Source organism: Phocoena phocoena, chromosome 9 (genome assembly GCF_963924675.1).
Source record: "Phocoena phocoena chromosome 9, mPhoPho1.1, whole genome shotgun sequence".
In the NCBI taxonomy this organism is placed as follows: Eukaryota; Metazoa; Chordata; class Mammalia; order Artiodactyla; family Phocoenidae; genus Phocoena; species Phocoena phocoena.
This window is the reverse complement of record NC_089227.1, coordinates 17,905,619-17,918,109: the sequence shown is the minus strand read 5'-3', so window position 1 is coordinate 17,918,109 and position 12,491 is coordinate 17,905,619.

Here is a 12,491-nt window from a genome sequence, read left to right as displayed (position 1 = left end):
CGTATATTGTTATCGTTTAGAAAAGCTGATTAAGTTAAAAGTATATAAATAAATTTACTAACATGAGTCATTTACTAATATGACTGATACCATGTCATTTTTATTTTTTTATTATTATTATTTTTTTTGCGGTACGCGGGCCTCTCACTGCTGTGGCCTCTCCCGTTGAGGAGCACAGGCTCCAGATGCGCAGGCTCAGCGGCCACGGCCCACGGGCACAGCCTCTCCGCGGCATGTGGGATTCTCACGGACCGGGGCACGAACCCAAGTCCCCTGCATCGGCAGGTGGACTCCCAACCACTGCGCCACCAGAGAAGCCCCATGTCATATTTTTTTAAAAGGCAAGGAGAATGGGGAGTTCTTTAATGAGTATAGAGTTTCAGTATTGCAAGATGAAAAAGAGCTCTATATATTGGTTCCATTTTTATGCAGAAGGTGACTTCTGAGTAAAAGTACACGTGTATGTACTTAACACTAATGAACTGCACACTTAAAAATGGTTAAAAGGATGTTATGTGTATTTTGCCACAATTTAAAAAATACAGATTATCATTTAACTGGCCCATACACAATGTACCAAGCAAAAAGTCTAGGAAACCATATGCACTTCCCAGTATGGAGCACACACTTATCTAAGACTGCAAGTGCCTGTCTAATTTGATCTTATTTGATGCTCTTGTTGAAATAAGGATAAAGCTTCTTCCTATACTACCTATATAGGGAAATGCTAAAATTAACATACGAACTTGGTAAACATAAAGAACATACATGAGCAGAATATTCTAGTTCTCCAAGGCTTGGTTAATAAGAAGCCCACCTACAGAAGCATCTACAGTAGAATAATAATGATGAACTAAATTTTAAGAATCCGGGGCTTCCCTGGTGGCGCAGTGGTTGAGAGTCCGCCTGCCAATGCAGGGGACACGGGTTCGTGCCCCGGTCCGGGAAGATCCCACGTGCCGCGGAGCGGCTGGGCCCGTGAGCCATGGCTGCTGGGCCTGCGCGTCCGGAGCCTGTGCTCCGCAGTGGGAGAGGCCACAACAGTGAGAGGCCCACGTACCGCAAAAAAAAAAAAATAAACAAAAAACACACACACAAAAAAGAATCCGTATTTGATCTTGCCTCATTGTCAAAAGTCAAGAATGGAAAGAAAGGGCTTCCCTGGTGGCGCAGTGGTTGAGAGTCCGCCTGCTGATGCAGGGGACACGGGTTCGTGCCCCGGTCTGGGAAGATCCCACATGTCGCAGAGCGGCTGGGCCCGTGAGCCATGGCCGCTGAGCCTGCGCGTCCGGAGCCTGTGCTCCGCAATGCGAGAGGCCACAACAGTGAGAGGCCCGCGTACAGCAAAAAAAAAAAAAAAAAAAAAAAAAAAAAGAATGGAAAGAAAAGTGAAAAGTGGAAGGCTACAAAAAAAAAAAAGAAGGGGGGGGAGTAGAGAAAAATGTCAGTAAAAACAATTTCCTTTGAAAGACAAAAAAAAAAAGAAAATGGAAGAAACCAAGAAATGGGAACTGAAGTAGACTACAACTAGTTATACAAAATTATCTCTAATCCAAGTAAGAAAGCACTTATTCTTTATGTGTTCTAAGCAAGGTATAGTAAAAGAGAATGCTAGTTTATGAGATGCTGATGGTGTTTCATTCTCACTTTATATCAACGAAACTGTCCTCAGAGCCTGCACACCAGTGACGGAGGCAGGCAGGGCCCAGGGCTTCCCCGAGACATGGGAACACACAGAAGACCTCAGGGGGCATTGGCGTGAGGGGGTCTGAGAAGACCTCTTCCTAATGGAAGACTAGATGTGAACACCCGAGTCAAGCTTCGGGGAACGAGTAAGAGAGAGGCTGTGCAAAAAGCGGTAGGAAGGTGGTACAGCATGTGCAGAGGCACAGGAGAGCACGGAGCGCGGGAGGAACCCCACTGAGCTCACCATGCATCACGAGGGTAAAACACACATGCAGAGAACCTACACTTAAAGCTGGGGAGCTGGCGGAAGCCACACCAAGCTGAACTGAGGAGATTACATCCGAAAAACAAATCGTCATCTGATGCATAAGTCAGAGAGATTTCGCGGTATCCCTTCAAAGAGAAAAACCGGGGTTAGGCTGGGAGATTAGGTAAGACGGCAACTGAGGTAAGAAATCAGTACAACCTGATCTGAGGCAAAGGTGACAGAAAGGAGGGGTGGATTCAGGGACACTTAAGAGGTGGTGCGGACAGGACTGGGTGATAAATGTGAGAGGAAAGAGGAAATGCTACAGGATGACTCAGGTTTTCTGTCTCGGGGAACTGAGAGGATAAGGGGAGCTCTTCCTGACACAGGGACCCTAGGAAGAGGCATGGTGGGTAGGAGGGATATAAGCACACGTACAGCCCTGCGGTGTTGCTGGCACCTGGAGTACATCCCATGGCCACTTATTACACTGTGTCACACATATTCTCACCCCAAACCCACAATGGCTTCCCGATGCCCCAGTGGCGGTGTGGACCTCAACCAGGGGCTGGACATGTCCTGTGAGCAGCTGATGCGGAACCACGGGCTTCGGAGGGAGCGGCGTCACTGCATTAGTGCCTGCATAAGGCCAAGAAGGCGGTGCCGCCCACAGAGAAGCCCCAGGTGGTGAAGAAGCACCTGTGCAGCGTGATCATCCTGCCCGAGATGGTGGGCAGCATGGTGGGCATCTACAATGGCAAGACCTTCAGCCAGGTAGAAATCAGCCTGGGATGATGGACCACTACCTAGGCGAGTTCTCAGTCACCTACAATCCAGCACTGGGGCCACCCGCGCCTCCCGGTTCATCCCCCTCAAGCAGCCTGCCGGCCACTAAAGACACACAAGCTCTAGAAAAAAACGAAAACAAAAAACCCTCACAACGTTCCGAGCTGGCATGACAGGATCTACCAGCAGATCCCGATACCCTTCTTGAGGTGAGAAGAGGAGAGCACGGCCAGTAACAGCCACATCCGCAGCTGGGCTCAGACTTCACGGTCTGTAGGACGTCTACCTCCTACCCAGGACGCAGAGAACTCATCAGCCTCCCTCTCAACAACGTGATGGCCATAAGCCTGGATGGAAACACCTGTTACTTCCTCTGCTCCAACCTTCTGCTTCGGCACCATCCATCATCCAGCACCACGTGCCACTATCTTCCACACAGGCATCCGACGACCGAGGTCCAGCCTGCACAGGTGCCCACTCCCAGCCTGACCATGCACGGGCTCTCTCTTGTGGGAGGTCCTCCACACCTGTCTCAGCCCTGGGCTCCCTTGTCCTTTGAGACTCATCTGAAGACCACGAGCCCTGACTCCCATGCCTTCCTCTCTGTTAAGTCCATGTCTTCCCATTTTACCTCCCTTCATCTGCACTACCCATGTGGGCAGCCAGATACCATGCTTTCCCTCACTACTTTCTAGCTGTGTAACTGGTCTGAGTAAATTACTTAATCTCTCCAAGCCTCTGTTCTTCAGCTGTAAAACGGGAATGATACGTGCTTCACAGGACTGTGGTGAAGATTAAATGAGATGACAAACACAGAGTGGCTGGCCACAGTAGGGACTAGATAAATGCCAGTCCCCTGTTCTCCCTCAAGAGGTCTGCAGATTCTTTGAGCACAGTAATTCTTTTGTGCCTGCCAGAGAATCCAGAGAGGTATAACAAGCATCAATAGATATTTTGAAGAATTCTTGAAACAGGTGCCGAAACTGTTCCCCGTCTACAGGTATCAAAGACCTACTAAGTAGCAATTCCCTAATGAAATACTGGACCTGGGCAATGACATCCATGGCCACTAACATCACAAAAAATAGACAACCAGGCACTGCAGGCCGCTGAAAGGACACGCTGTTATCTATGAAGTTCTTACTGATTGAAACCCTATGTCTAACTACTAGTTTAGATGGCATACACGGACAGAAGATGTTAAACACCACCACGCAGAAGCAATTAGCAGAAGTGTGAATGTGGGAAACTCACAAGGACCAGGACAGTCCTTCAACTAATAAACAGCAAGACAAAAAACAGGAAAGGGTAACGTACAGATAAACCTACAAAGAAATGCAATGGGTGGATCCTTCTTTGAATCCAGGTTTAAACAAATCAGCTGTTTAAAAAGGTATTTATGAAACAATCAGGTATACTGAAACAGTAAGGATATTTGATGACATTAAGATAGCATGGGGCTTCCCTGGTGGCACAGTGGTTAAGAATCCGCCTGCCAATGCAGGGGACATGGGTTCGAGCCCTGGTCCGGGAAGATCCCACATGCCGCGGAGCAACTAAGCCCGTGAGCCACAACTACTGAGCCTGCGCTCTAGAGCCTGTGCTCTGCAACAAGAGAAGCCACCAGAATGAGAAGCCCACGCACCGCAACAAAGAGTAGCCCCCGCTCTCCACAACTAGAGAAAGCCCGCACACAGCAACGGAGACCCAATGCAACCAAAAATAAATAAAATTAATTAATTAATTAGAAAACAAACAAAAAAAAGTATCTTCATTAAAAGATAACATGGTCAACTTTTTAAGGTATAATAATATCACTGTGGTTACACTTAAAAGTAGAATCTTTGTTTTAGAGATACAGGATGAAATCTGTATGGTTGAAAAGATATGAAGTCTGGACTTCATTTCAGAATAGTTTACCAGTGATGAATGAAAGTGCAGTGGGGTATAGATTCAAAACAAGATTGGCCATGAGTTGATAATTGTTGAAACAACAATGGGTGATGAGAATATGGGGATATCATCACATCATTCTCTCTACTTTTCATGTTTGAAATTTTTTATAATAAAAATAAGAGTTCAAGGTATAAAAAGGTACACTAATTATTCTATTCTCATCAAACCACCACTCTGTCCAGCTCTACTGCTCCCTCTCTCCCATCACCTGTTCTTCAAACACAGAGACCTGCAGTCGCAAGATACCACCCCTTCCATCTTCATTTCTTCAAGCGCCCCAAACCTCAACAGCTCTTAACTCCTAAGCCACACTCAACACTCCTGCTCACTAGCCCAGCTGCACGATCCTTGCTAAACCTCAACCAAGTACCAATCCTACTGTCTCCATCTGTGTTCCTGGCTGCTGCTGGAGGAAACATCACCAGGTGAGGGGACTTCCTCTTGTGACAGCCCTCCATACTGCCTGGCCATCCCTGGTCAGCAGGGTCTTCTCCAAGTCCTGTGTGCCACTCACAAAGAAAACAGGGATCCTGGGACAGACACACCTCCTTCCAGCACATTCACAAGACCCCTTATTATAACCATTCTCCTGCAACTGCACCCCTCTGAGGGGAATTCCAGACTCCTTTTAACACTCACTCCTCGTCCCTGCACTCCATCCCCTCAGCAAATACTCACCACGCACCCCTGTACCAGGCGTTATTCCAGGTACTGCATGCGACACCCTAGCAAATCAAATAAACGCCCCGCCAGCGTGGAGCTTACATTCTGGTGGAAGATCTGGCTTCTACTCCGTGCTTTTGTCCTGCTTCTCGGGTGCTCTTTTCCCCTCCTACTCAACATGCTGCTTAAATCTGGGCTTCCCCAGTCCTGTTCCCTTCTCATTCCCAAGTTTTCCAGCCAAGACGCATCTCCAACTCCCTGATTTACTCAGGGGAGGGGTCCGAGGCAATCATAACGACCGCTAAACAATGATAGTGTACAGGGAGCTCAATCAAGCCTTGCTTCAACCCTGTGACTTAGGCGTCATTAATATTCCCATCTTAGCCACTAAAAAACAGAGTATCTTGCTCTAGGTCACACAGTCTGGTGAGAGGTAGAATCAAACATCAAATTCAACATGTCCCAAAGTGATCTCATCATTTCCCACCACAAATGCACTTCTATTATTTATTTTTTTAAGTAATTAATTAATTTTTTTTGGCTGTACTGGGTCTCTGTTGCTGCACGCGGGCTTTCCTTAGTTGCATGGGGCAGGGGTTACTCTTCGTTGCGGTGCGCGGGCTTCTCATTGCAGTGGCTTCTCTTGTTTCGGAGCATGGGATCTAGGCGCGTGGGCTTCGGTAGTTGTGGCTCACGGGCTCTAGAGTGCAGGCTCAGTAGTTGCGGCACAGGGCTTAGTTGCTCTGCGGCATGTGGGATCTTCCCAGACCAGGGATCGAACGTGTGTCCCCTGAATTGGCAGGCAGATTCTTAACCACTGCACCACCAGGGAAGCCCTGCACTTCTTTTAAATTGCACCTCTTACTCAAGGAATTTTAGCAACAAACTACCAGTCACCTAAGCCAAAATATGGACATCACCCCATCTCCTCACTCTCCCCTATGTGAATGAAATTCTAGAAGGTTTAGGACAGCATTGTTACACCTAACATCCCTGGAATGAGAATACTAGCAGATCGTGGATCTGAAGTATCAACCACTGGTTTCAACTCTTGCTTGGCAGTTTGGGCATATGACTTGGAGCCTGATCTAGGTTTTGCCATTTACCACGTGGGTCACCTCTCTTAAGTATCAGTTCCTTTCTCTTTAAAGCTGAAAATGATGACTTGGTCAAAGGTCTGTACTAGCTGCTGCTATTCAACTGTTGGTCATTAATATTTATTATGGATGGTTTCCACTGCAGAACTGTATTGCTGAGTCTGGGGAAAACCAAAGCTTCTTATGCTTCTTTTGTTCTCTGGGCTAATGATTAAACATGGCTTTCTCCTTCAGATACCATTTAATTTTAAGAGACCCTCAAAGCACTGCCAAGAGCACCAAATAAACAGACCTTTAGTATCTTTTGGCAGTCCTTTTCTTGATACTTGTGGACACTTGCCTGATCTCTTTTTCTTGTTACATTTAATTGTAAAGACAAGCTCATTAAACAAAAGTATACTTTCCATTTGTTTTAGCCAACGGCCCTAACACAGAGATTATTAAAGTATATATAGCACAAGTGATTATAAATCACTCAATATAAATTTCACTAAGTTCTGTCTGTGGGCCTAGAAGCCGAGAACATATTTGCTAGAACAGGTATGCAAACGTCTGTGCTAAGGGAGGCTGAACTCAAATCAGTGTTGTCTTCTTAAGCAGAAACTACACAAAAGAAAAGACTGAAATGAAATATAATTTTTAAATGAGAGAGAGAGAGAATGAATCATGTGAACATCCAAGAGGCCAAGAAGAATTCAACCAGAAAAATAAAACAACCCTGACGGCCCCCATTTGATTTCCCTAAGGAAATGAGCTTTGCATTCAGGATAATCTAAATATACATATTCAAGCCTTCTACCTCAAAGCTGTAAAAAGTGACTGGCTTTTAAAAAAGGGGGGGGGATGTGGAGTAAAGGGACGAGCTTTATGAGTTTTCTAAATGGTACTAAAATTTAAAAAAAAATTTTAAGAAACATAATGCTGTACAAAAACACTATCCACGATACTAATGAGAGCTTCTCAAATGTCAACTAAAATCTTTATCGACCAGAAACTTGATGCTACGACTGGGAAGAGAATGAAATTTAATGATACTTACCCATGAACTCAAAGTCCTCCACAATTCTTTAGCGGGAATACTAAAGTAATAGGCTTTGTTTCTTTTACACTCTGAACGAGCCAAATGGGATTAGAAATATTACAATTTTAACAGTATTTAAAAGTCTTTTTCATTAAGACATTAGATTCACCAATAAGCTTCCTCTACAATCCACAACAAAAATAAAGTTTAGCATTTTCAAAATTTTAATACAAGACTGACAGTCCCTTAACATTACTTCCTGCAAAATGAACATCTAAAGAAGAGCCATGATAATCTTATCTGTACTTCAAAACCCTCCACAACTTCCACTTTTTAAATGCATCTATCCTCCGTCCTCTGCAAACCATCAAGAATCCCTCCAGCTTTCACAATAAAGAGCACTCTCTTCAGGGCAGCGCACATACCACACTCTAATATGCGAAGTCATTAAGTCCCTTAGATTCATTCATTTCACAAATATTTATTAACCACCTCTTATGTGTCTGGCACTGTTCCAGGCACTGGGGAAAAGAGGAAAATTTCCTACTCCCATTAAGCTTACATATCAGAGAATAAAATAAAACAATCTCAGAACATGCACGCATAAGAGCTACAAGTCAAGCAGAGTAACGACAGTGAGAGTACGAGGGGTGCTCTTTAGTGAAGTCTCTCTAACGAAGTGCCTGGTGAGCAAAGACTTGACGGAAGAACTAGACATGAAAAGATGTGTGTGTTCGGGCAGCAGGTACAGTGCCTGTAAAGAACCTGAGCCAGGAGCAAACTTATTCAACAGACCAGCTGGACTGTTATTTCTCTCTCCTACGTGGGGCCAAAAGCCACGTTTCATTAACAGCTCTACTGCACCAGCTTCTATCAATCAAAAGATACGTTCAAAAGGAGTTATAAATTAATACACACGAACTGTTGGCTACTTTGCCTAATGATTGAACAACATCACTGCCTATCCAGTATGAGTGTACAGTCTGATTTTGGGCAGGTGCCTCGATTGCCAAGGCAAGGAGGTGCAAGGCAACGATTGCCAAGGTGATGGGGGGCATGCCGGCTTCACAGATTAGAGACTTGAAACAAAAGTCCTTAGTAACCCTATATTTTCGGAATGAAAAAAAAAAAGTGGTCGGACAACGGAACCAAATATTTGAAAGACTAAACTCTCCAAACCCTATTTCTTGGCAGGCGCTAATACCCAGGCAATGAGGGTGTACTGTTAAACCTCTCGGGGCAGGGTTGGCGGTAACGACTCCGTGCGGATGGGTCAACACGCCCAACAGCACCTCCTCCATCCACTCATTAAACACTGACCGAGAAAAACTCCGGTTTGCTCCTACACTGGGAGACGTATACAAAACAAGAAGTCACCTGAGTGCCTGCTTGGCACGTAGTAGGTTCGCTGTTAGTAATGACAGATAAATAAGAGAACGAAAGCACGTGGGCTGGACCCGGTAGAAGCCTGGCTCAGCGGTGTACGGAAGCTATAAAGGGCTTCGGGATAAAGGCGGGTTTTCTCTTCCGGGAGGAAGAAGAGTTTAGGGAGCCTCAGGGGCAAAGAATGGGAGGAGTGGGACTGAGATCCTCGGGCTAACAGCGCCGCGGGGAGGAGGGAGGGCGCGGCGCCTGCGAGGACCCGCCGGGAGAGCTGGGGGCGGGGCTGGCACCGCCGAACCGCAGAACCAGCCGGGCTCCCGCCACGCTCCCGCAGGCACGATCCGTAATGGAGGCGCCTCGGGCGCGCCGCGGGCTCAGACCACGGCCGGGACACCTTCCCAGTCTACGCTGCCCCTCCGGGCGGGGTTTTTGGGCCGCGTGGCAGGGCCGAGAGCTGGCCGCAGAGCCCGGGCGGCTGTGGGGAGGTCGCGCACTTACCCGGGGCCTGAGAGCGCGCGCGCGGCGCGGACCGGGCGACAAGGAGGCGGGCGCGCTGCTCCGGGCGCAGAGGGCGGCGGCGGCAAGGGCCACTCGTAAGAACCAGCCGCAAGGGCGGCCAGGCATAAGCAGCGAGCTCGGTGAGCACCTGGACGCCGCCGCGCTCAGGCGGACTCACAGCGGCTGGTCTCGCACACGTGCGGCGCAACGACGCGCCGCTCCCGGCTGGCCCCACCCCGGGGCGGAGCACGCCCTCCGCCGCCGGCCACGCCTCCTCTGCCCCCGCCCACCAACCTGTGGAGGAGGTCCCGCCCACTCCCTCCCACCCCTGCGCAGTGGCCCCCGTGAAGCCTCTTGCTTGCACCCTTTGGCCTTGCAACCTGCGAGGCTGAAGCTCACCGTGGTCCGTTCACTCCATGAGCTCTCAGGCGGTCGCACCTGCGCTTTGGCGGGGGGTATATACCCAGAGGGGAACTGCTGTGTCATATGGTAATTACATTTTTAAATTTTTGACCAACCCCCATATAGTTTTCCATAGCAGCAGTAGACTTGTTTTTAAAATCTGGGTTTACATGTGGGAATCTGGTTAGCTGATCATACGTAATTCGCTAAGACTGGTTGCGTTCTATGCTGCCTTCCGCTGATATTACTCGCCTCAGTTAAGTACTTTGAGTAGTTTTCTGTCCCTAATGCATGTACAATCACATTTTCTTGAACTGTGGTTAATTCATAGGTTAATGTACCAATGACAGCAACTGCAAGTATTTTTACCACACCCACACAGTAGAAATTCAATCTAAACTTTTAATTTTCGTATACAGTTGGCCCTTGAACAATGCAGGGGTTAGGGGCACCAACTCTGTCCAGTTGAAAATCCAAGTATAACTCTATAGTCAGCCCTTTGTATCTGCAGTTCCACATCTGTGGATTTGACTAACTGCGGATGATATAGTACTGTAGTATTTATTGAAAAAAATCTGTATAGATGGACCTGGGCAGTTCAAACTTGTATTGTTCAATGGTCAACTGTACTTTAAAAAGTACCTTCTCTGAGATTGTGGCCCAACTCCCCACAAGCACGTATGGAGGAAAGAATGTTCACGTTTCTTTGGACATTAACTGGGTCCACGGTCAAAACCTACGCTTTTTGCATTTCAGCCTAAACTTCCTTAGACAAGATCCAAGTAAAACATGCATTTTTTGCTTTTTTGTTTTCCAAAAAGGCAGCTCTTTATTATTGGCCTTTATAGTTAAAATAACACAGGAGTGTTCAAAACTTCTTCCCCATTCCAACTCCCTCTAATAAACATTTGACAGTTTAATGTTCTCCTTGACGCTAAAATTACATCCTAACATGTATATTATGTATAATATTCAGGATCCTGCTTTTAACTCCACACCAGTACTATGGATTGCTAAGTGCCTAGCACACACAGTTTATCTCGTTTCATCCTTATTATTGTCTAGCATTCTGTCCATCTTAGATAACTCTCTCCATTCCCCAGATAGTAGTTAATTGTTTTCTGGGCTCCCTCAGTCATTGCAAACATTTCCCTTGTTGAACTTACTGCACTCAATCTTAAACTTCATCTGTTTCCTTCACTGGAATATGAATTGTTCAGAGGTAAAAATTGGGGTTTAGAGCAATCTTTTTTCTCCTTTAATTTTATTTTTTATCAATTATACATATCTGTGATTTACAGTCAAATAATTCTATAGAAACCTTGTAAGTTTTGCAATGAAACAGAAGAGACTGTATCCCCACCATGCCCCTTCCCTGTTTCCCTTTCCTCAAAGTCACTTCATCTTTCAACTGGTTATTTTGATTTTTTTTACCTTCATTTCTCTATGTAAAATTTGCATTGCTATTTCTTGATGTGTCACTTTTAGGCACTATCTATTGAATTCACTTGTGGAAAATTGGGATTTAGCTCTTCTTCCTTCCCCCAGCCCCACCACACTTCCCTTCCCTTTATCTGCCTAATATAGTTATATTGTACCTTTTTAAAAATATTTGTTGGTTTGCACCAGGTCTTAGTTGCGGCAGGCAGGCTTCTTAGTTGCAGCATGTGGGCTCCTTAGTTGCAGCTCCAGGGCTCCTTAGTTGTGGCATGCAAACTCTTAGTTGCAGCATGTATGTGGGATCTAATTCCCTGACCAGGGACTGAACCCAGGCCCCCTGCACTGGAAGAGCAGAGTATTATCCACTGCCCTACCAGAGAAGTTCCCAGTTATACTGTACTTTTAAAAACAGATTTGTGTTTACTTCATTATAATTAGGTAAACATTACTCACATCTTGAGCGAAGTAATATACTATGATTACTTCTCAATTTTTTGTTTTTCTTGCAGTTAATAATGATCTTATTTTTACTGTTCATCACTAAGCCTTCTTAATGATTGTTTAAACCTCTCCCTCCAGAGATTCAGATAGATGAGAAGTTCTATCAGTCTCATCTTTCTGAAGGAGCCTCTTCTGGAGCCTTCTGACCTGCACCATCTACGTCTAGTGCACAGCTATTGTCAGGGCTTCCCACTTTATTTTTCTCCTGTGTTGTGTCTTCTGTATCCTATATCCCATGCATTCTTTTTCTTTGTTTAGCCCTCATTTTAGTGGAGTACATCTCCAGTAGCTTCCTGAGGAAGGAGAAATAAATGAAAGGGAAATTTTTTGAGCTCTTGAATGTCTGAACACACCTTTATCCTTTTTTTTGGCTGTGTTGGGTCTTCGTTGCTGTGCATGGGCTTTCTCTAGTTGTGGAGAGCGGCGGCTACTCTTCGTTGTGGTATGAGTGCTTCTCATTGCAGTGGCTTCTCTTGTTTCGGAGCACGGGCTCTAGGCCCGCGGGCTTCAGTAGTTGTGGCACACGGGCGTAGTTTCTCCGCGGCATGTGGGATCTTCCCGGACCAGGGCTCAAACCCATGTCCCCTGGATTGGCAGGCGGATTCTTAACCACTGCGCCACCAGGGAAGTCCCCACACCTTTATTCTTTATCCACACTTGATTGGTAGTTTACTAGTCACGTACCGAATTTCAGTTTGAAATAAATTTTCTTTGGAATTTAATAGACCTGCTCCCATGTCTTCTAGCTTTCTTTGTGACCCTTGAGAAATCAAAAGATATGCTGATTCTTGATCCTTTCTAAATGATCTCT